This window comes from Rhinolophus sinicus, chromosome 11 (assembly GCF_057876585.1).
Source record: "Rhinolophus sinicus isolate RSI-liver-muscle chromosome 11, RSI-T2T, whole genome shotgun sequence".
In the NCBI taxonomy this organism is placed as follows: domain Eukaryota; kingdom Metazoa; phylum Chordata; class Mammalia; order Chiroptera; family Rhinolophidae; genus Rhinolophus; species Rhinolophus sinicus.
The window spans coordinates 26,519,502-26,540,936 of NC_142511.1; the positions used below are offsets into that span (position 1 = coordinate 26,519,502).

At 40.2% G+C, this 21,435-nt stretch overlaps 2 pseudogenes; both read right to left on the bottom strand.

Moving 5' to 3' along the window:
• Positions 1–239: 239 nt before the first annotated feature.
• LOC109435000 (heterogeneous nuclear ribonucleoprotein A1 pseudogene) lies at positions 240–1,631 on the bottom strand (annotated as a pseudogene).
• A 273-nt stretch (positions 1,632–1,904) lies between these two features.
• On the bottom strand, positions 1,905–4,285 carry LOC109434999 (GTPase HRas pseudogene; annotated as a pseudogene).
• Positions 4,286–21,435: the final 17,150 nt, after the last annotated feature.

Genomic DNA, 21,435 nt, shown 5'->3' on the forward strand with positions numbered 1-21,435 from the left:
TTATGATTTTATTTGGTACCATAATTCAATTTAGATATATTGCATAGGATGTGCCAACATCATTAATAACCAAATAAACTCCATGACTCTGCTTGGGTGACCCTTGTAATGGTGAGCTCCAGGTCACCAACACAGTACTCGTCAATTCAACTACACCAAGGTTTCTGAAGACAAGGCTTCTGAGCCCAAACAGATTGTAAATAAATTTCAAATGGAACCTGGCATCACCCTGAAGGAATTCTAACTTCACACTGTTGGGGTAACTTACCAAGATGGCTTCAGAGCAGACTAACTTTATATAGCACATTAAAAAAAAAAAAGACACATTTATTCAGTGTCATAATCAGACTATTACATTTAGCAATCAACAGCATGAGTGCAACTCCCCCCCCCCCAATGACATTAAAACCCTTTGTTGGAATGCTTTACACTTTCCACAGAACAGAAATTAAAATAACCTGTTATACAATTAGTCACAAGTACAGTCCTCAAGTTTTTTGCTGAAACTCACGAGTACTGTCTAAAGTATGTCTTCTTTGTGGCAGCTAGGCTCTGCCACCACTGTGTTTGGCTGAGCTCACAAATCTGTTGTAACCTGTAGCTGCCCTGTCACTTCTCTGGCTCTCCTCTCCTGCTAAGCGTGGTTTCTTGGCAGTAATTAAAACCTTCTGCCACTGCCATAGCTACTGCTGCTGCTGTAACCGCTACAGCCACCTTGGTTTTGTGGTTTGGCAAAGTATTGGCCACCACCACCATAGAGGCCAGAGCTTCTGCCTCTCAAGTTTCCTACTTTCAGGGTCCAAAATTTGAAGAATGATTGTTGTAATTGCCAAAATCACTGTAGCTTCTGCCACTTCCAAAACTGCTTCCATCATTACCAAATCCTTTATAGCCATCCCCACTGCCACCATATCCTTCACCACCACGGCTGACACCACAGCCACCTCAACCACTGAAGTTCCCTCTACAACCAAAGTTGTCATTCCCACCAAAACCACCTCCTCAACCACCACCGAAGTTTCCAGAACCACTTTGACCTCTTTGGCTGGATGAAGCACTAGCCATTTCTTGCTTAGATAGGGCTTTCCTTATGTCACAGTTGTGGCCATTCCCAGTACAGCATTCCTGAATGACAATCTTGTCTACAGAGTCATGGTCATCAAAGGTGACAAAAGCAAAGCCTCTCTTCTTGCCACTGCCTCGGTCAGTCATGATCTCAATCACTTCAGTTTTCCCACACTGTTCAAAATAATCTCTTAGGTGATGTTCTTCAGTGTTGTCTTTAATACCACCAACCAAAATCTTTTTCACAGTGAAGTGGGAACCAGGTCTTAGAGAATTTCCTCTTGAGACAGCCCTCTTTGGTCCCACACCTCTTCCGTCCACTTGTGACCTTGCATTCATGGCTGCATCCACCTCCATGGTGGCATCAGTAACAAACCCAAAGCCTCTGGAGCACTTGGTGTCTGGGTCTCTCATCACCACACAGCCAGTGAGCGATCCCCATTGCTCAGGATAGCTCCTCAGATTCTCATCAGTAGTTTCAAAGCTCAAACCTCCGATGAAGGGCTTCTGCAGATGTTCAGGCTCTTGGGGAGACTCTGACTTAGACATGACGACCACAGGAGGGGAGACGTCCAGGATGCTTCCTCGGTGGCGTCCACCGACAGAAAGGAGTGATCTCCCAATTCTTCATTAAAATTAATTTAAGTTATCAGCAGAGTCTAAAGAATGGCATCAGTTCACGACAGTCTATGCAAAGTGTCCTGAGAGGTCTGCAGTCACTTTGTCCACAGACCCTGGGCTGGCCGGGCTGTGTCCGCACCTCCTTTCTCCCCGCCCCCCAGCATCCAGCACCGCCAGGCCTGCGCCCGTGGAGGCGGGCACAGGGGACGAGCGGGCACTCAGAAGAGCACGCATTTGCTGCTCATGCAGCCGGGGTTACCCTCATCTGGTGGGCTCACCTTGCGTAGCTTGCGCTGCTGGATCTCACGCACCAGCGTGTAGAAGGCGTCCTCCACGCCCTGGCGCGTCTTGGCCGAGGTCTCGATGTAGGGGATGTGGTAGCTGCAGGCCAGGTTCTGCGCCTGTCGAGTTTCCACGGTGCGTGCAGCCAGGTCACACTTGTTCCCCACCAGCACCATCGGCACATCGTCCGAGTCCTTCAGCTGCCCGATCTGCTCCCGGTACTGGTGGATATCCTCGAAGGACTTGGTGTTGTTGATGGCGAAGACGCAGAGGAAACCCTCGCCAGTGCGCATGTACTGGTCCCGCATGGCGCTGTACTCCCGCATGGCGCTGTACTCCTCCTGGCCCGCCGTGTCCAGGATACCCAACAGACACGTTTCCCCATCGATGACCACTTGCTTCCGGTAAGAGTCCAAGATGGTGGGGTCGTACTCTTCCACAAAGTGGTTCTGGAAGAACTGGATGGTCAGGGCACTCTTCCCCACGTTGCCAGTGCCCACCACCACGAGCTTGTACTCCGTCATGTTTCCTCCAGGGACTCAGCACGAGGTACTGTGCTGGTGTCCTGTCCCACAGCTCACTGGCGCTGCCGCCCCTCGGGCCGGAGCGGGTGGGGGCGGCTGCCGGGCGCGCAGCTCTTCCGGCGCTTGGGCTCTGTCAGCAGTGGGTGCGGCTTCGTTTGTGGGCGGTGGGCACGAGCGTGGGGGGCGGACACCAAGACTATACTTTTAAGAAGACTTGTTCTAATAGCAGTGGTATCTGCCGTCTCGCTAGGGCTTGCTTTGTGCCATGCATGTGCTTATTGAGTGCTATAAGGTGCTTATTCTCAGTGCTGTTTTTGTGAATGAGGAAACAGGACAGAGGTAATAGATAACTTGCTAGAATCACAGTATATGGCGGAGCGGGATTGGAATTCAGGCAGTCCAGGGCTAGAATCTAGGGGCTTAATAAACCCACCCTAAGATTCCTCGTCTATCAACAGACTGCTGAGTATTGATTACACTGATTTGTTGAAGAAGGAACCTTTTAAAAGTGATGTAACAGTTTTATTTACAAATATTAATAAGTATAAAGTGCTGGAAGTGATATCCTTGGTGATTATGTAAACATATCATGAAACTTTTTAAAGTAGTTTTTGAAAGTATTTTGGGGGCCTCTGCAAGCAAAAACATTGGAAAACTCTGTTCTAGTTTACAACTGATTTTGGAAGAGAGCAATGATCATAATCTAATTTGACTAAAAGTAAAAAGTGATAAAAAGTTATTTAAAACTAATAGAAGTAAAACAATACTTGGACTATCAGTTTAACGACCTGGAATACATCAATGCAATATCAGTCAAAGACAAAGTAAGAGGCTGTTTTTAATTAGTGCATGAAAATTACATCCTTTATGAAAAATAGAATCAGGAATAACTCTGTTTTGAGAAAAACATTATTAAACAAAGCAAGTGTGAAAGGTAGGCAAAGTGAATTACACCCAAACAACCACAAACCCAGCAAGTATAAGCAAAAATTTTAATGGCCTTTCTTTCTTGTTAATAATGATATATGAAGCTATGCACTACTTTTTAAACTAAGCAATCAAACCTAGCAGAATAAGCCTATGCATTTCATCCAGGATTATGACAGTGGATTATGAAAGGCCCATAGGGAGGAGACAGCTGGTTCTAGGGCTCCCAGCCACCTATTAGAAATTTAAAGGAATTTTCTGCTTTCAGATCTCTATCATGTCCTCTACTTCACTACAAGAAGCAGATTATGACAATCCCTATGGAGCTAATCAGAGGGGTCTCAGGGCAAAGAGTTTATTTTATTCAATTACAAGAATATTCAATGACTATCTACAAGGAGCTCAGAGCTGTAGTAATCGAGGACAGTTTTGGGATGCAGAAAAGATGAATAAAACAATGAGATAGTTCTTAAGGAGTTCTTTCTCATCTAGGGAGAGGAGATAAAGAGAAAGCAGGGAAGCGAGAGAGAAAATTGAAAAGTGAGTGTTGTGGTAACTGTGGTATGAGTGCCGGGAAGAGAGAGAGTAGGGATTGTGGTGGGAAGTACGTGACTGAGATGGAGGTGGTACACGGATAGTGTTTCATACCAGCATAACAGTGGTCTCCAAAGAGAAAAACAGGGCAGTGGAACAGAACTATAATTCAAGAGAATTTTCCTGAAATACAAAAGGACTGGAAACTGCCCACTGAAAGTTACCACGTCCCTGCGAGTACCAACCCAGAATGACTAATACCAAGACATATCTAGTAAAAGTTTTGGATTTAAACAAAGAAAAGAAATCCTTTGGGTAAGAGGTAAAACAGTCAGTCAGTCAAAAAATGGATTAGATTATCATCAGATTTTTGACAACACTGCTTTATGTTAGATGAAAATGGAATAACATCTTGAAGACAGTTTTTTACTGAGGAATATTCTGGAGGACGAGTTAACAGACAACTGAAATGGTTAGAGACAGTGCCATTAGAGCTGGTGTTGAGCTTTCAACATCAAGTTACTGTAGAACTAAGATTTAGAGAGGGTTAGCAAGGAGACAGGGCAGTGATTATGATGGCTGTTATATGATCTGAACCTGGTTGTTCCAGATATGGAACAACCCTAGAAATAAGGGGAAAATGGGAAGGATATGCAAAAAAAAATTTTAATTGACTCTCAGAAATTATATTCGGCATGCTGTTCTGAGACTGTTGTGTATAATATGGGATAAGCAATTGCCTTTTCATATTCTTCACCTTTCACCTACCAGGATAGAGCCCTCAGATATCACATTGACCTTTAATAGCTCTCTTTTACCAGGGTGTGTATGTATGTATGTGTGTGTGTGGGTGTGTGTTTAATTTGCCACTAACCACATTGGGAGGTGGGGGAGGAGGTTACTGTACCTTTATAACACTACTCCTTCTTGGTTTCGCAGGTTTCTGGTTCTAGGCAGAGGGCCTCTGTTCATTCCTATTGTCATTCTCACTGTATTCCTGTCTGTCAGGCTTTGTATGTTTTTAAATCGCAAAGAATATTTATCTTCAGGCTTTTTGTTTATTTTATTAACATCTAAATGTCTATCCTGGGCCACTGATAGGCATTGTCCATTTCCAATTAGATTATGAATGGAATTAATCCATCATTCCACTGGAATATTCCTTTCTCCTGAAAACCCAGTCCCTGTCATGAATTTATCAGCCATGACATACGCTCAGTGTGGTTTATTTCAGTGTCATTGAATGGCCAGCAGTTTAGTTCCCTTCTTTCCTTTTTGTACTTTCTGTGGCAGAAAGGAGAAAACTTTGGGTGTCTGTTATTCACCATATATACTGTATTGTATTTTTCTCCATAGCACTTAGCACAGTGTGACTATTATTCGTGTGTTCATCCACTCTCTCCTGTGGCAGCACGACCTTGTTTGTTTGTCACTGTTTCCTCAGCATCTAATGGCAATGTTATCTTAATGTTTGTTGAATGAATGCAATGCTTTTTGATATTATGTATTTGTGATAAAGTAAATATGTGTGTTCTTAAAGGAAGGCTCCATAAAGTATACTAGGCTTTATTATAGAAATTTAGAAGACACAGAAGTACAGGGAATTTTGTCAAATTCCAGAGAAACATTATTAAAGTTTCTCATGGTACCTACTATTCTTAAGATTATCTACATATCTTCTAGACATGAGAACATTTTTTTCCCCACCAAATAGCTAGCTGTTGCATGATGTTTCACCTAAGTAAATAAATGAGTGAATAAAACAAACGTTAATATTTTAATAGCTTGAGATAGGGTTATCATTCAACAATATTGTATACCATCACAAAATATTATATTTTTAGTAAGGAAAAATGAAGTTTTTCAGCTAAAAGTAAGCTACATTATGCATAAAAAACATAAAAAGCAAATGCATAGATAAACTTTTCCTTTAAAAATAAATGAATGAAAGTATGCTATATACTAGGGGTGCCAAAAAAATGTATACACATGACTTGTATTCATCTTCTATTATCAGTATATATTAACTATTACAATTTTAGTACAGTGTTTTTCTTTTATTAAAATGTGTGTACATTTTTTGGCACCCTCTGTATATAGTTTTCACCTTGATTTTTAAATATTTCATATTATATCTAGAAGATTGCTCCATATCAATCAATGCATATAGAGTTTCCTCATTTGTTAATGCTGCTCATTATTCCACTGTATAGATTTACAATAATATATTTTACTAGTTATCTATTGATGGACATTTAGGTAGTTTCCAGTCCTCTGCTATTAGAACCAAAGCTGCAATGTCTAATACTGTATTTAGGTTATTCCATAAATCTGAGAGTATGTGTATCTGTGGGATGAATTCTGAGACGTGGATTTTCTGGACAAAGGGTCTATGTGTTTGTAAGTTTGATAGATTTTGCCAAATTGCCTACTGTAGATGTATCAATTTACACAGCAGCAATCAATGAGTGGGCCCTGTAACCACTCTTTAATGGGTACCTGGGACTTTTGTGGTCTGCAGGGGCCTGGGAAAGGCACTGAAGACTTGGATCCTTTCTGAACTGAGGGGACGGGAGTTTAGAATAAAAGTGAGGACCCAGGCAAGCCTGCTTATGGGGAAAACAGGACAGAGTATTTATACTTGAGAGTGTTGTGAATTTTCTGGAATGTATGGTCACATTGCCAAGTTCAGATATCCATGGAAATGCATGTAGGCCACTGTAATTTATTGAGTAGGTGTCTATTGTTTGAAGGACATCTTGGCAGAATTTGTACTAAGAAATTTCAGAAGCTTGGGGCTGTTGTCCTTAGGGCTCCAGGCCAAGGTGCTTTTTGACCACTGGACCAATAGATTCTTAGCTGATATATATATAAATATTTTATTTTGAAAGAAGGTGGGGGAGACCACATATCAAGGAGTGATTTCTGTGCAATCGATGAGCTCAGCAGTGGCACAGGTCCAATTTTGTCATTAAGGCCATGTGTACATGATGTGAAAACAACTTGTAAATTCCATGCGTTCACATATTTGGTCTGTTCAGTGGGGGGCACAAAGAGGGAAGATCAGTTAAACTGATTGTTAGGTTTAATTGACTGGCTGTTTGAATTGATGAGACAGTTCAAACATGGTCGATCAAACAGTTCAAAAATGGTCGATCCAATTAGGCATGTAAGATGATTGAAAATACAGGATCAATTGCTTCTGGTTTAGTGTTTTCATTCAATGTAGGCTGTAGTGGTGGTCTTCATGCTGTGTCTCTTGTTTTAGCACTTGGGTGGCCCAAGTTTGGGCTTGGGCTTCCAAAGTGTGCCATATAATCCCCAGAAAGCCCAGGCAATGCAAACAATCTGCCTCAATAATAATAGCAGTAAGTGTAGTTTACTATTGTTTTTATTGTATTTTGAATCACAAAGGGATAAGGGTAGTGTAATTTTTTTTAAAAGTTTAGGTTCTCTAAAGGTTCCAAGCCAGTCCTGTAAAAATAGTGATATATATGTTTGTTGTCATTATTTTATGGGCATATTCTTGTAAACTCATTGCCTAAGAAATTCTTGGTTAATTTCCTTAAAATTTAGTCACAAAGTACTACCAGGCATAAGATAGAGCCATGCTATTTGCCAGTGGTTAAATAATAAGCATCGCAGGATGATCGGAGAAAAAGATCAGAGCTGGCTTTTTCATTGAAAGTCTACAATTGGAAATAGAGACTTTTATAAAAACAGTTAATCTTAGCAATGTTAAATAACATATTATACATTATAGTAATGCTTTTTCATACTGGAAGAAAATAGCCACGCCAAATTTGGAAAATAAAGGAAACAAAAGAAAAAAATCTCCAGTCTATCACTCTAGCCAAGTTATGTTATTACCACTTTGAATTTTTGGGGGAAGAGACAGGTAAAAATAACTCAAATTAAATCTGTATTTTAGGATTATTTCCTCCTTGTAAAATAAAAAAAAATTGAGAGTAAATTATTTAAAAAGCATCTAGGTACAAACAATTTGATGTCTTTCTAATCTTAATTGTATGCAAAAATTTTATTAGAATCTTCTCTAATTTGGAGAAAAGGCTTTTCCACAGTTCTAAGTCTTGAAATAAAAATCCTCCAAGTATCCTGGCCTTTATTTTCTTAGGAGTGAGAATTTACTTGATATTGATTTTTTGCAAGTGTGAGGCAAAATCTTAGTTTTTATTGCTAACGTTTCACATTAACTCCTCAAGTTGAAGAGATACAGAAATTTGTGTCTAGGTGTCAGGTCGGGTTCAATTTCAGTCTCAGGACATTTGCAGTGACAATTGAACATCAGAAGATGACCTGTCTTTGGGGCTGAGGGTGAAATGAGTTGATTCTCTTTTGGCTTTTTGCTGTTTCTTATGAACTGACTTCTAAATAAAATCATTCTCTTAACAAGTGGCTATTTAAAAAGCGTGGTCCCAACACTTAGTGTGTACTTAATACATCTCAATGAAGGCCAAAAAATGTGTTCTGAAAGAACTAGGCTCTCTTTCAGTAAATATAATTTAAACACTTAAAAATTTATTTATTTATTTACCTATTTTTATTTTTTTAATTGAATTTATTGGGGTGACATTGGTTAATAAAATTATATAAGTTTCAAGTGTACAATTCTATAATACATCATCTGTATATTGTATTGTGTGTTCACCACCCAGAGTCAGTTCTCCTTGCATCACTGTTTCCCTCTGGTAACCACTAAACTGTTGTCTGTGTCTATGAGTTTTTGTGTGTTTGTCTTGTTCCTTTGTTGCTTTCAGTTTTATATCCACATACGAGTGAAATACTATGGTTCTTAACTTTACTTGTCTGAGTTATTTCGCTTAGCATGATAATCTCAAGATCCATCCATGTTGTCACAAATGGCAGTACTTCATCTTTTCTTATGGCTGAGTAGTAATATTCCATTGTGTGTATGTACCACGTCTTCTTTATCTAATCATCTGTCGAAGGACACTGGTTGTTTCTATGTCTTGGCCACCGTGAATAATGCTTCAATGAACATATGGGTATATATACTTTTACAGAGAAATATTTTCAATTTTTTTGGGTAGATAGCTAGAAGGCAGATTGTTGAGTCATATAGTAACTCTATTCTTATATTTTTTAGGAACTTTTATACTGTTTTCCATAGTGGCTATATCAATTTACATTCTCACTAGCAGTGTATGCGGGTTCCTTTCCCCCCACAGCCTCTCCAACACTTGTTACTTGTCTTTCTTTGGTGTATGGTGACAGGTAGAAGGCTAGTTTCATTCTGTTGTGTGTGGCTTTCCAATTTTCCCAGCACTCTTTATTGAAGAGGCTTTCTTTTCTCCATGGTATGTTTTTGGCTCCTTTGTTGAAAATTATTTGCCCATATATATGTCGGTTTATTTCTGGGTTCTCAGTTCTGTTTCATTGGTCTGTGTGTCTGTTTTTCTGCCAATACCCTGCTGTTTTCTTTCTTTCTTTTTTTCCCACAATTGTTTTATTTTTCAATTGCAGTTGACATAACAATATTATATTAGTTTCAGGTATACAACACAGTGATTAGACATTAATATAACTTACAAAGTGATCACCCTGATAAATCTAGTACCCATCTGACACTATAAATAGTTATTACTATATTCCTTATGCTTTGTAGTAGTATAATTTGAAGTCATGGCCTTGTTCTTTTTTCATAGAATTACTTTGGCTATTCGGAGTCTTTTGTGATTCCATACAAATCTGATGATTTTTTGCTTTATTTCTTTAAAAGATGCCATTGAGATTTTGATAGGGATTATATTAAATCTTATATTGCTTTGGGTAATGGTGCTGGGAAAACTGGAAAGCCACATGCAAAAGAATGAAACTAGACTGCTATCTGTCACCATACAACAAAATTAACTCAAAATGGATCAAAGTCCTAAATATAAGACTTGAAACAATAAATTGCATAGAAGAAAATATATATGGACCTTGGTCTTAGAGAGGATTTTATGAATTTGACCTCAAAGGCAAGGGAAGTAAAAGGAAAATTAAATGAATGGGGCTATATCAAACTAAAAAGCTTCTCACAGCAAAAGAAACCATAAACAAAACAAAGAGGCAATTAATCTCCTTTTTTAAAAAGAAAAAAATAAAATGAATGAAATAAAAGAACAAAGTGACACTAAACTTGTGTCTCCAGTCTTATTCACACATAGAGTCATGGAGGAAAGGCTCACCCATTTTATGTGAGCCAGGAACTTCTACTAATCTCAGTGTATTCAATCATGGAATGGGGAATTGAGAGTTACATATGAGAGGAGGGGAGAAACTGGTTAGGAATAGAAGAGAGCAATGACAAAGAGAAAGAAAGATTCCTCAAGTCCACCTTTAAAAAACACGTGATAAACTATATAACAATATATAACATAAATTTTTACCATTTTAACCATGTTTAAGTGTACAATTCAGTATTAATTATATTCACAATGTTGTACAACCATCACCACTACCTCTTTCCAAAACTTTTCATCACCTCAAACAGAGACTCTGTAGCCATTAAGGAATAACTCCACATTCCCCCTCGTCCAGTATGCGGTTGTGGGGGCAGAGCCCCAGAAAGTAGTTTCCAGGCTCTCGGCCTCACATAGACAGGTGCTGGCTCAGGTAGTAAATGGCCATCAACTGTGATGGGATGGCCATCAGCTGTGGCTAGTTGGCCGTCAGCTGTAACCAGTGAGCCATTGGCCACTAATATAACTGCTGTGGCTACGCTAGCAGAAAGAGAAGAGGAAGAATGGGGGCTAGCAAGAAGATGGCGGCTGGGCTGGCAAGCGTGGATGGCAGTTTGCGGACAGTGTGGATCCAGCCTCCAGTGAGAGTATAGTGCCGCCAGAGAGAATATAGTGGTATGACTCCCCCATCTATGGCTCCGTGGGTGTTCCTTTTTGGCCTCACCATATCCTGCGTTCTTGTATGGGGAGCGGGAGCAGAGACCCCGCTGGACTCCCCACATGACAAATGGCGCAGTGAGCAGGGTTTCCCGCATGACAGCGGTAAACTCCGTTCTACTTTCTGTCTCTATAGATTTGTAATTCTATGTATCTCATATAAGTAGAATCATATAATATGTGTCCCTTCGTGTCTGGTTTATGTCACTTAGCATAATGTCTTTAAGGTTCACCCATGTGGTAGCATATGTCAACACTTCATTCCTTTTTATGGCTGAATAATATTACATTGTATGAATATTTTGTTTATCCATTCATCCAGTGATGGACGCTTGAATTGCTTCCACCTTTTTTCTGTTGTAAATGCTACTATGAACATTGGCATTCAGGTATATCTGTTCAAGTCAGCGCTTTCAGTTTCTCTGGGTGTGTGTGCGCCTCAGAGAAGTGCTTTTCCTTTTACGCCTTCCCTTCTTGTGCTCCCTCTAGATAGACTGACTTGCATTGCAGAGGTGGAAGCAGCAGAGTCAGTATGGGGGACAGCAAACCAAAAGTTGGCAACAAAGTGTTTTTATTTTGTGTTTTAAACTGGAGACAGACTTTAAGGGGAAAAAATCCAAATAAAAGCAAGGCACCCATTTCTCCTCTCTCTCCTCATTCCTCCCCTCTCCAAAGCATTCCAGCCACCCCCCTCTCTCCTCTCAAGTGTGTGAAGAGTGACTGGACTCCTGTGTTTATAAGTCTCCTCTGCAATTGCTCCTTCAGGACTTTATTAATGACATTTACAATTCCCATTATAAGTAAACCATGCTGTTCTCCCAACACCAGGCATTGGAGAAGACATTACCCTGGTGATCACAACAAAACTGACTTCGAATGGGCTGCCTGCTAGTGCAATATGCTGTGAGTAACTCCCTGTGTTCTGGCAGCAAAAACAAATTAAATTAAAGATTCCTGTTCACCAAAGGACTAATTCTAATTTTTGCAAAGTTTCCATTAAACAATATTGTCTACAGAAAGTATGCACTAACATTCTCCCTCTGGGAACTAAATGGAAAGGAAATTCTAATAGGAGGGCTATTAAACTTCCCCATTAATTTTGTGTTACACCTTTTTAGCATTTATTAATAATATTAGGAAGATTCAAAGATCTGTTCTCTTTGGATTCTGTAAAGCATTTATGGAAATGAGATTTCATCGGGGAGAGTGAATTGCTGAAAATCAGAAATGAAAAAAGCAATAGATTAAAAGGGAATTTGCTTTGGTAATAAATATGGTAATGGAGTTTCCCCCTTTTATTAATGGCATGGAAACATTTCAGGAAATATTTTAATATTGTTTTCCCCTGTAAGAATCTTAGTTCAAATATTTTTTCTTCCACCATTTAATGACAGTGATTTTCACCTTGCCTTTGATTTTGCAGTTCTTGAAAGCCGTGCATGACCTCTGTGAAAAGCAGGTGAGGTTTCCATACTGCTGGGGGCATGGAAAAAAAATGGCACCTCTGGGAGGAGTTGTGTGGGTGGGCTACACACACTGATAGGTTGGTTTGTTGATTATTACTGCAAGACTGCAGTGAAATGTTTAATTTCTTCCATTCCATTTTATTTGAGATGGATTCCAGGGCTCTCAGACTATTTCTTAGGTACATGTGAGAAGTACGGTGCTTAAACACAGGAGTGTAAAATGTTGGTAGAACAAGAGAACAAAACTTACTGAACACCTAGCAAGTACTGGGGACTATGTACCAATACTTTTATATATCTTTTTACATTTTGATTTTGATTCTCACAGTAGACCTTTAAGGTAGGTATTTTTATTCTATGTTACGGACAATAAAACTTGCCCCAGGTCACATAGCTCGTCAGTGGGAAAACTGGAATTCATTCGCTCATTCATTCAACATGTTGCTTTTTGGTACCGATTTTGCACTAGGCATAGTGCTGGGCTCTAAAGTTCAACAATAGTGACTAAGACAGATGTTCATCATCTAGTGGGGGAGAAAAGAAAAGAAGCAATTATGACAGAGAATGAGAACTGGTTGTGAGAGAACACAGAACACCTCACTTTGGGTGGCCAGCCTGGCTGGGGTGGGATTTAAAATCCAGGAGTGACCAGTTCCAAATCCCATTGTTTGTCCCCTGTGTCCTGTGGGGTCCACTGAAGCAGATGGAAGATTTTATGGATCCCTTGGGTACTGAGGCCCCAAACCACAATAACTTACAGTTTCTACCATGCATCTCAGAACAGAGACCCTTTGGGCCTGCTGTTTCTGGGCTCACTCCAAAAGTGTCATTCAGCCTTTGGAGCCCACAAATCTATAAACCCCCAGTTTTAGGTAAATGAAGATCCTTAGCGGTAAATGTGAGTTGGAATCAACCTCAGCACTGGAAGCAGTTGAGAAGAATCTTCTAGGGTCTCTCTTGGGATGCTCATAATCCCTGGCAAAACAAGGATTATTGTGCCCAATATGGCTTGCCTGGGTCTGAGTGAAAAGCAAGCAAGCCACCATTCAGATATTTCTAGTTCTCTAAAGGAAAACCCATTTGGACCTCTCAGAGTGGGCCAGAAGTATCTCTTAGCAATACATCATTAGGGCAAATGAACAAAGCTATCCTGATCAGTCAATTGTTGCACAGAGAATAATTTCCCTGGTGGGCTGCTAAAATCGGTGTCTCTAGAAGCTTAGAAATCAGAATTGTTTGTTTTGTTGTAAGAAGGGGCTCATCACTATATCAAAAAATTTAATATTGGGCTGTCAGGCACTAGTCCAGGTGGGTGGGGAGGTTTGACCTGAGCTCAGGTAGAATGGGCCTCTGGCCTTCCTCTGCCATCCTCTTTCTTCCTTTCTTTGTGTGTATCTCTCTTTTTCTCTCTCTGCCTATCTACACATGAGTCTCTCTGTATTCTGCTCTGATTCCCTTTGATTCATTTTTGGGATATCTTTCTTTTCTCTTCTGATTTACGTCTTTCCCTTATTTAATCATTGTCTGTATCTTAGGTTGGGTTCCCCCTAAAGCAGAGACAAAGCTGAAGATTGGTGCGAAAGTGAGTAACCTGAAAGTCTTACAAGGGAAAACTTGTAGGGAACTATGAAAATGGGTGTGGGGAGGAAAGGAAGCCAAAGCAACATGGCAATATCAAGCAAAGTCCCAGGGGGGTAACGTTGGCTCAGTTTAGAGGGGACAGGGTAGATCACGCTGGAAAGTCATTCCTAGCTGGGGCAGGCACAAGGAGCTGGCGTGTCTGTTAGCGGGATGTCTCAGTCGCTGGTCAAGGACTTAACCCGCTCTCTGGACTCAAAGGCAAAGTGGGCAAAGTAGGCCAGGTGCTGGCTGTTGGGAGTGAAAGCACATAGGCAGCTGGTGTGCCTGCAAATGGAAAAAGGCCGTGGTGGAGCAACGATAGCGTTCACAGCAGTGTGAAAATGGTCTGTGCATACTCTTTGTATTTGTGTCATTTATTGAGATGTTTTATTACCTTTTTTCTTCAAAAGCAGATGGGTTAAATGTTTCATGTGTGTGTTTTTTTTTAAAAACCCACAAAATTTATTGATGTGTACAGTGTTTTATCTTCAAATTTCAGTTATTAAGTTTTTTATTTGGCTGTCGCTTCACAGCAGTGCTTCTCTGCGTGTGGTCCTGGGACCAGCAGAACCATCATTATGGGGGTACTTGTTAGAAATGCACCCTTGGGTTCCCACCCAGAAACTCTGGAAGTCTGACTTAGAAATCTGGGTTTTAAGAAGATCTCTGGTGTTTCTGCTGCTTCTTAAAGTTTGAGAATCACGGCTTTATGGACTAGGAAATTGTTACAGAGATAGGAAAAGGAAGAGGGAAACTCACATTTATTCAGTAGCTACTTTATGTTAAATAAAGTCCTAAATACTTTATATTCATGACCTTATTTATTATGACTCTTACCTCCTGTGAGGTAAATATTGTAAGCCACATTTCCACTAAAAGTGGAAGTCAGGAAAGTAAACTGACTTGCCTAAAGTCATATAGGTAGAGTCAAGGTCAGGATTTGAACCCAGGCCTGACATTAAAGCCTGTGCTTTTTCTAATGCATTGTGCAGTATTAAGAAACGAGATGCCTGACAGAGGCATTCACAATGTAAAGTAGAGATAGGTGTATAGCCTTGGGGAAGACACAGTCTTGCCTGGGGCTCTGGCAGTGACCCCCACATGTGCATGTCCTGTACAGCAGAGATCATCAAGTAGCAGTGGAGAAACAGGGGCAGTGCAGGTCAATACCACAATGGATGTGAGACAAGAATCTCTTTCAAATATTCTGGAGAAAGTTAATCCTGAAAGGAAGTTGGGGGAAGCTAACTAGCTTCTGCTATTGTGAGAGTAGGGGCTGTTCGAATGGCACGCGTTTAGCTTTGTAATAACAAAATAACAACAGTGTAATTGTGTGCTAGTGATGGTGGAGATAAAGGTGGTGGTGATAGTGGAGGTGGTAGTATTGGTGGTGGTGGTGATGGTGGTGGCTATAATGGTTGACATGGTGGTGATGATGATGGTTGTAATGGTTATGGCAGCTACCTCGTACCACACTCTCATTAAGTACTGGTTATTGTATTATAATAAACTTTGCATGTATTGTCTCATCTAATCCTGTAACAAGCAATGTGAGGTAAGGGGTGGAGGGTGCCACTACCACCGTTCTACAGATAAAGAAACAGAGGCTTCTGAAAGGCACACACTTTCCCAAATTTAAAGCGCAAAAGCTAAAATGGAGTGATCTATGCATTGATAATAAGGGTCCACCTAAAAGAGTACTTACTTTATACCAAGTACTCTGCTTAACAGTTCAGTTAATCCTCATAAGGTCTTTATTAGGGAGATATCATTGCCTAATAGAGATAAACATAAACACAAGAGGTAAGTGTTGTCTTGCTCACAGATCTATAAGTAGCAGAGCCAGGAATTGACCCAGAGCTCACATCTGACCACTGAACTGTGCTCTCTCAGCATACATTCAGTGGGGACTGGAATCTTTGCAAGATTTCATGACAACTTACTGGATTTTTTTGGTGCTTCCCTAGAGAAATTGTTGCAGTTCCTGACTATATGAACCCTTGGGAACATTTGTTCCCAATTTTCAGTGGCGTCAAAGAGTTGCATGTGTTTGCCGTTCTTTACCTTTCCACATTTGGCACATGCAATTGCACTTATCCAGTCCAAATTCCATACTAATTGACTGATTGAAACAGGATTCTATTTCAAGTTTGCTTTGTAATTGAGCACTCTTCTCTGGCCATAGCGTCAGGTCATCCATATAAAAGAAAAGACAAATCTTGAAGTCTTATCTCTTTCTGAGAGAGTAAGGATAATTTGGCTCATTTTGCATCCTACTAGAGTAGGTTCAAAGCTAAGCTAAATTACAAAGGGCTCCAGCTGTCACTCTGGAAGGTGCCTTTTTGTACATCCGTTTGGAAAGGATTTGTTCTCATGGAGGCTTCTATACCTTACAGATATTAAATGCTGCTTGGATGGGTGGGCTGGGACTCAGAAATCTTTTCATCCCTGTAAGATTTTCCTTGTAATTGAGGTGCCCTTTGATAATGTTTGACCTGTATTGACTTCTCCTAACACCTCTGATTAATAATCCTACTGTTACCAAAAAAATGTGGATGCTGTGTATTATATGAGTGGTAGTTTGAGAATAGTAGCTTAGCAGTGCTACTCAAACTGTTGTCTTTCAACTAGTGTTGGTCTAGAACCAGTTTGTTCCTGGTTCGCAAGGAGATCCAGAGTTCTCTCCATAATGTAAATCTGCTAGGCAACAAAGCACACTGTTTAGCTCAACTGATATGTTTTCATAGTAAGACTTTCTCGATGAAGGAAGACTGCACAAATTTACAATCTGGTAAAAACACCTATGTTCTCACAGACCAGTTTAAAAAAAGTTTGAAGTCTAGCTACTTTGCATAGCTTTGGTTTCCTGCACAAAATCTGGAACCAAACTGCCTGGGTTCAAGTCTTAGTTCTGCCACTGGGTGATTTGAGGTAGCTTACCTAACTTTTTTGTGACTCAGTTTCCTCAACTATTAATTGAGAATGATATTAGTACCTACTACTCAAATATGTGAGTATATATGGGATAGATAAATATATCAATAGTAAGACTATGCAAGTGTCAATAACAACAGTAATAGCAATAACAACAGCAATAATTATATGAATGAAACAACCAGCACGGTCCTGCAGGGCCAGTTAGAATTGTGACTCTCCTTTGAACTGAGATAGTTACAGAATGGTTGAGTTAAAGAAATGAGAAAATGGGGCCAAGGCTGAGCTTGTAATTGATAAGGATGTGATCTGCAGAGTTTTAATTGTTGACTCTCCAAATTGCCATCCTTGCCCTCATCTATCTCTGAAAACGAGAGGGGCTCCCAATTAAAAAGTGACCAGGGTTGGGGGAGGGAGGAAAATGGTTATTGCTCATTCCAGCAGTTTTGTTCAGTTGAGTGCAAATTGTGAGCTCCATGAAGATGGTATTTGTTATTTAGCAGGCACTCTACAAATATTTGTTGAATGAATAAATGAATGACTACAGACATCACCAGAAATGCAAAACTATTCAAACTGTGGATGATTTAAGGTCTATAAATTAGCATGCTATAAGACATGAAACAAAGAGAGTGACTTTACAAAGGGTCTACTATATATTTGTCACTCTTTTAGCACTGGCTCAAAGTAGCCTTGCCAAGATTATTGGGCTTTTGTCCTTTTGTTTAAAAGATCATGTGAAAGCTGAGCTCCAAGCAACTCATATTCTATGCATCACAGTTACACTCTCATTATATGTGAACAGAACTGAAAGTCTGTTTGTCAAGTTTTGCTTTGGGTCCTAGAATCAAAACTTTGAACTTTTCTCCATGCAACCGAATACTGTTTACTTATGATGCTGGAAAATCATGGCCTTCAGAAGCCATGGGAAATACACTCTAAAGACTCCTAAAATCAAGAATTCCAGGAATATTTTATTTTAAAGAAGGGCAGGATGAGAAGCTGGCATGTTGTTATTTGTCCCCACCTACTTTCCCCAGTGGTAAAAATGAAGATTGGCAGAAAATATTGGACTCACCTAGAGACTGGATCCAGATAATTTAAATTAAGAAAGCAGGCTACTTTTTGGAAAGCTGATTCTAATTTTAGTTATTTCCAAAAATATATTTGATTTTGATTAGTGGCAGAATCACAGCACTAATATTACTAAGGTTTGTTGCATACACTCATAACTGAAGGAAATGCTAAATTTCAATTAAAGTTAATGAAAAATATAATGTAATGTTTTTTCCTTCCAAGATCACAGACCCCTGGAATTCTATTTATGTCTCCCTTGGTGAGGGGTCCATGGATCCTAGGTTAAAATACAGCTCCTTCCAGAACTAGAACATCCACAGAAGGAGGGATCAGGGGAAGAAATTCCCCAACCTCTCTCTTCCTTTGTCCTCCAATCTCATGCACTCTTTTCCACTGACTGGAATCAACTGGTAGCCAGAGAGCGAGGGAGTCTGGATGATGTAGTGCAAGGAATCAGACCCCTGTGGCACAGAACGGGGCAGGGAAGGTAGACAATGAATCGTGGCTGGGATGTGGAGTGGGAGGGAGGGAGTGAGGGTGAGGTGAATTGGTGGTGTTGGCACACTGAGAACACCCAACACAATCACCACAAGACTACTATGTGGCTCTCTCTTGAGCTTCCATACCAGGAAATGGAAAGCGATGAGGGTTTTGCCTTCCTAATGAAGTTTCGTTGAGAGTAATGTTTCCTAAAGTGACCTTCTTTGGAATATGCTGGGAAACATTGCAACATCTAGCCCACATTTTGGTTTTGGAGACTCACAGTACATCTAAAAGCAGCCTATTAAAAGCTCTGGGAAGATACGCAGTGATGAGACTCTTTTGAAAACTCTAATTTCCCCAATTCGTGTGCACACACACTTGCCTCATGGCCCTCGTATTAACAGAGCTTTGCAGAACACCAGTTCGGACATGCCTGTTTAGAGTACTGTAATTTGTATTCATAGGCAGCTAGCTGTCAAAGCTCTTTTACATTCCTTATCTTGTTTAGCCTTCATAGCATCCTTGTGAATTAGAATTTTGAGATTTAGAGAGGGTCCATGCCTTACCCAAGATCACACAGCTGCTTATTGGTAGAGCAGGATAGAAAAACCAGTTCTGTTGGTACCCTATAAAATAATAAACCCACTTTTTTCTCCCTAATGCTTCAGTCTTCGGATATCACCCAAATGAACCCAGTTGTTGACTTTGCCCCTTGTGGGGTAGCTCTGAAGGTAACTAAGTCAACAGCCTCTGTGACCTTGTTATGTCTTCTGGCTCAACTGCATCAAGAAGCTTTTGATTTTTGTAGAGAAACTGGCGGGAGCCTTGGGAAGAAAGGTAGGGCACCATGGATTGTGTGCACCCCGAGGGAGGGGCCCCTGCCTAGGCGAGCATTACAGTTCTGGTGGCATCTGGCGAGGACACAGTGAGAAGGTGAAGGTGGCTGTCTGCAAGCCTGAAAGAGAGCTCTCGCCGGGAACTGAATCTGCTGGCACCCTGATCTTGGACTTTCCAGCCGCCAAAACTGTAAGAAATAAATGTCTGTTATTTAAGCCAAAAAAAAAGAGAAGGAGAAGGAGAAGAAGAAGAAGAAGAAGCTTTTGATTTTTGATATGAGCCCAGAAAATGGTTTTAAGAAGGAAAGAAAAAAATCATTCTGCAGTTTTTCTTACGTGAAACAACTTTCTCAGTAGGAGAGATGTTTCATCCCATTCCTATTTCCAAGCACTTTCCTACTTTTGGAAAGTGACTAGTCTAGAAGGAGAAAAAAATGATCTGATCGATGTAAGCACACAGATTGGGGACTAACATGTTTTTGCCCGCAATAATAATGGGCTTTCCTTAAGGGGGCAAATGTTCACAGCAAAGACTATGTCCTGGAAGGATAGAACATTTTCATCTATTTGATTCTCTTACAGTCTTGAGAGCTAGGTGGGGTGATCAGGGCTTAGAGAGGCTATATGGCTTGTCCATCTAGTAAGAATGAGAGCTAGGACATGTGATTAGAAGGCCAGGATCATTCAGGCCAGGGCTCTTTCCACTCATGACACTGCTTTGAACTTTCAATAACCAGAGCACAATAATGGTGTGTGATTTTTGTCTGTAAACCTGTGAGGAATGGCAGGTGGGGAGCTAGGAAGTTTTGAGCTATGTTCTAAACGGAAGGAGAGGCATTATTAATAGAAAAGGAAGTCAGGCATGAGTCCCGAGATACACTTGGTATACCATGTAGGGGATCGGAGGTAAAGGCTTGCACTTGGCTATCCATCAGAATAAGCAGGCACCTAAGTGGTACAGAGGCAAGAGGAGAACGCAGGGCCAAGGGAAGAAGGTCTTCAGTCATGATCTGCCACCAAATAGCCATAAGAGCTTAGGTTAGGTATGTGGCCCCTTTTCTGCCTACTGCACCATTTATAAAATTGGTAAGGGGGGTGGACCACTAGACTGTATGCAATGTACGGTACTGAGGTGCAGGTACAGAGTCAGAAAGATTCCTGACTTCATGGAGTCTAGAGAGAGCAGCAGCCAATGGAATAATAGGAAAGTGTGTGATGAGTAAACAGTGTTGTTCTAGAGGCCTTTAACTTCAGATACCAGCTAGTAAGGATTCCCAAAGAATTTGACACCAAATCTGAGAAGAAGGATGAATAGAAGGTAGCTAGGTACACGAATGATGGTGGGGAGTGGAGAGAGCAGTGTTCCAGGGAAAAGGAGCAGAATGTGCAAATGCAGAGACACAACCGTTTGAAGAATTAAAAGGAATTAGCTTGAGATGAGGTGGGACAGGATTGGTGGAAGGCTTTGTTTTCAGCTCCTTCCTCCTGATTTACATATCATTTTATTGAATTTTATGAATGGGCAATATATGTGCACCTAACACTATCCCAAAGGTATGAAAAACATAAAATAGAAAATATGTCTTTCTTCTCCTTTGCCCCCTCGCCGTCCATTTCTGCTTCTGAGACAACCATAGGAACCAGTTTCCTGTTAATACTTTCAGGAATATTTCATGAATTTATAATCATATAAATGTGTTTCTCTACAGATGGCAATATTTTATATACCATTATTGCTTTTATTACTTAACTATATATCTTTGATTTTATTACTTAACCACATTTTTTCAAAGTCCATTGTTTTTAATGGCCAATCTGAGAGGTAAAAAAGTGGTATCTCATAATTTTAGTTCTCTTATTACAAGCAAAGTTAAGCTTCTTCTGGTATGTTTCAGAGCATCTCTATTTTGTATTCTGTGAAAAAAAAATCTGTTTACATATTTGCAAATATTTTGTATTGCTTTGCCAGGACTTTTTATATATCAGGAAAAGTAGCCTTTTGTGATATGACCTTCAAATACGTTTTTCCTAGTTCTGACTTTTTTTTTTCTTTTTGCTTTTTATGTGTTTTTATGACAGCTTTTCTTTTTTTTCTGGTAGTCAAGTTTGTTAATAATTTTTCATGGCTTCTAGGTTTTACATA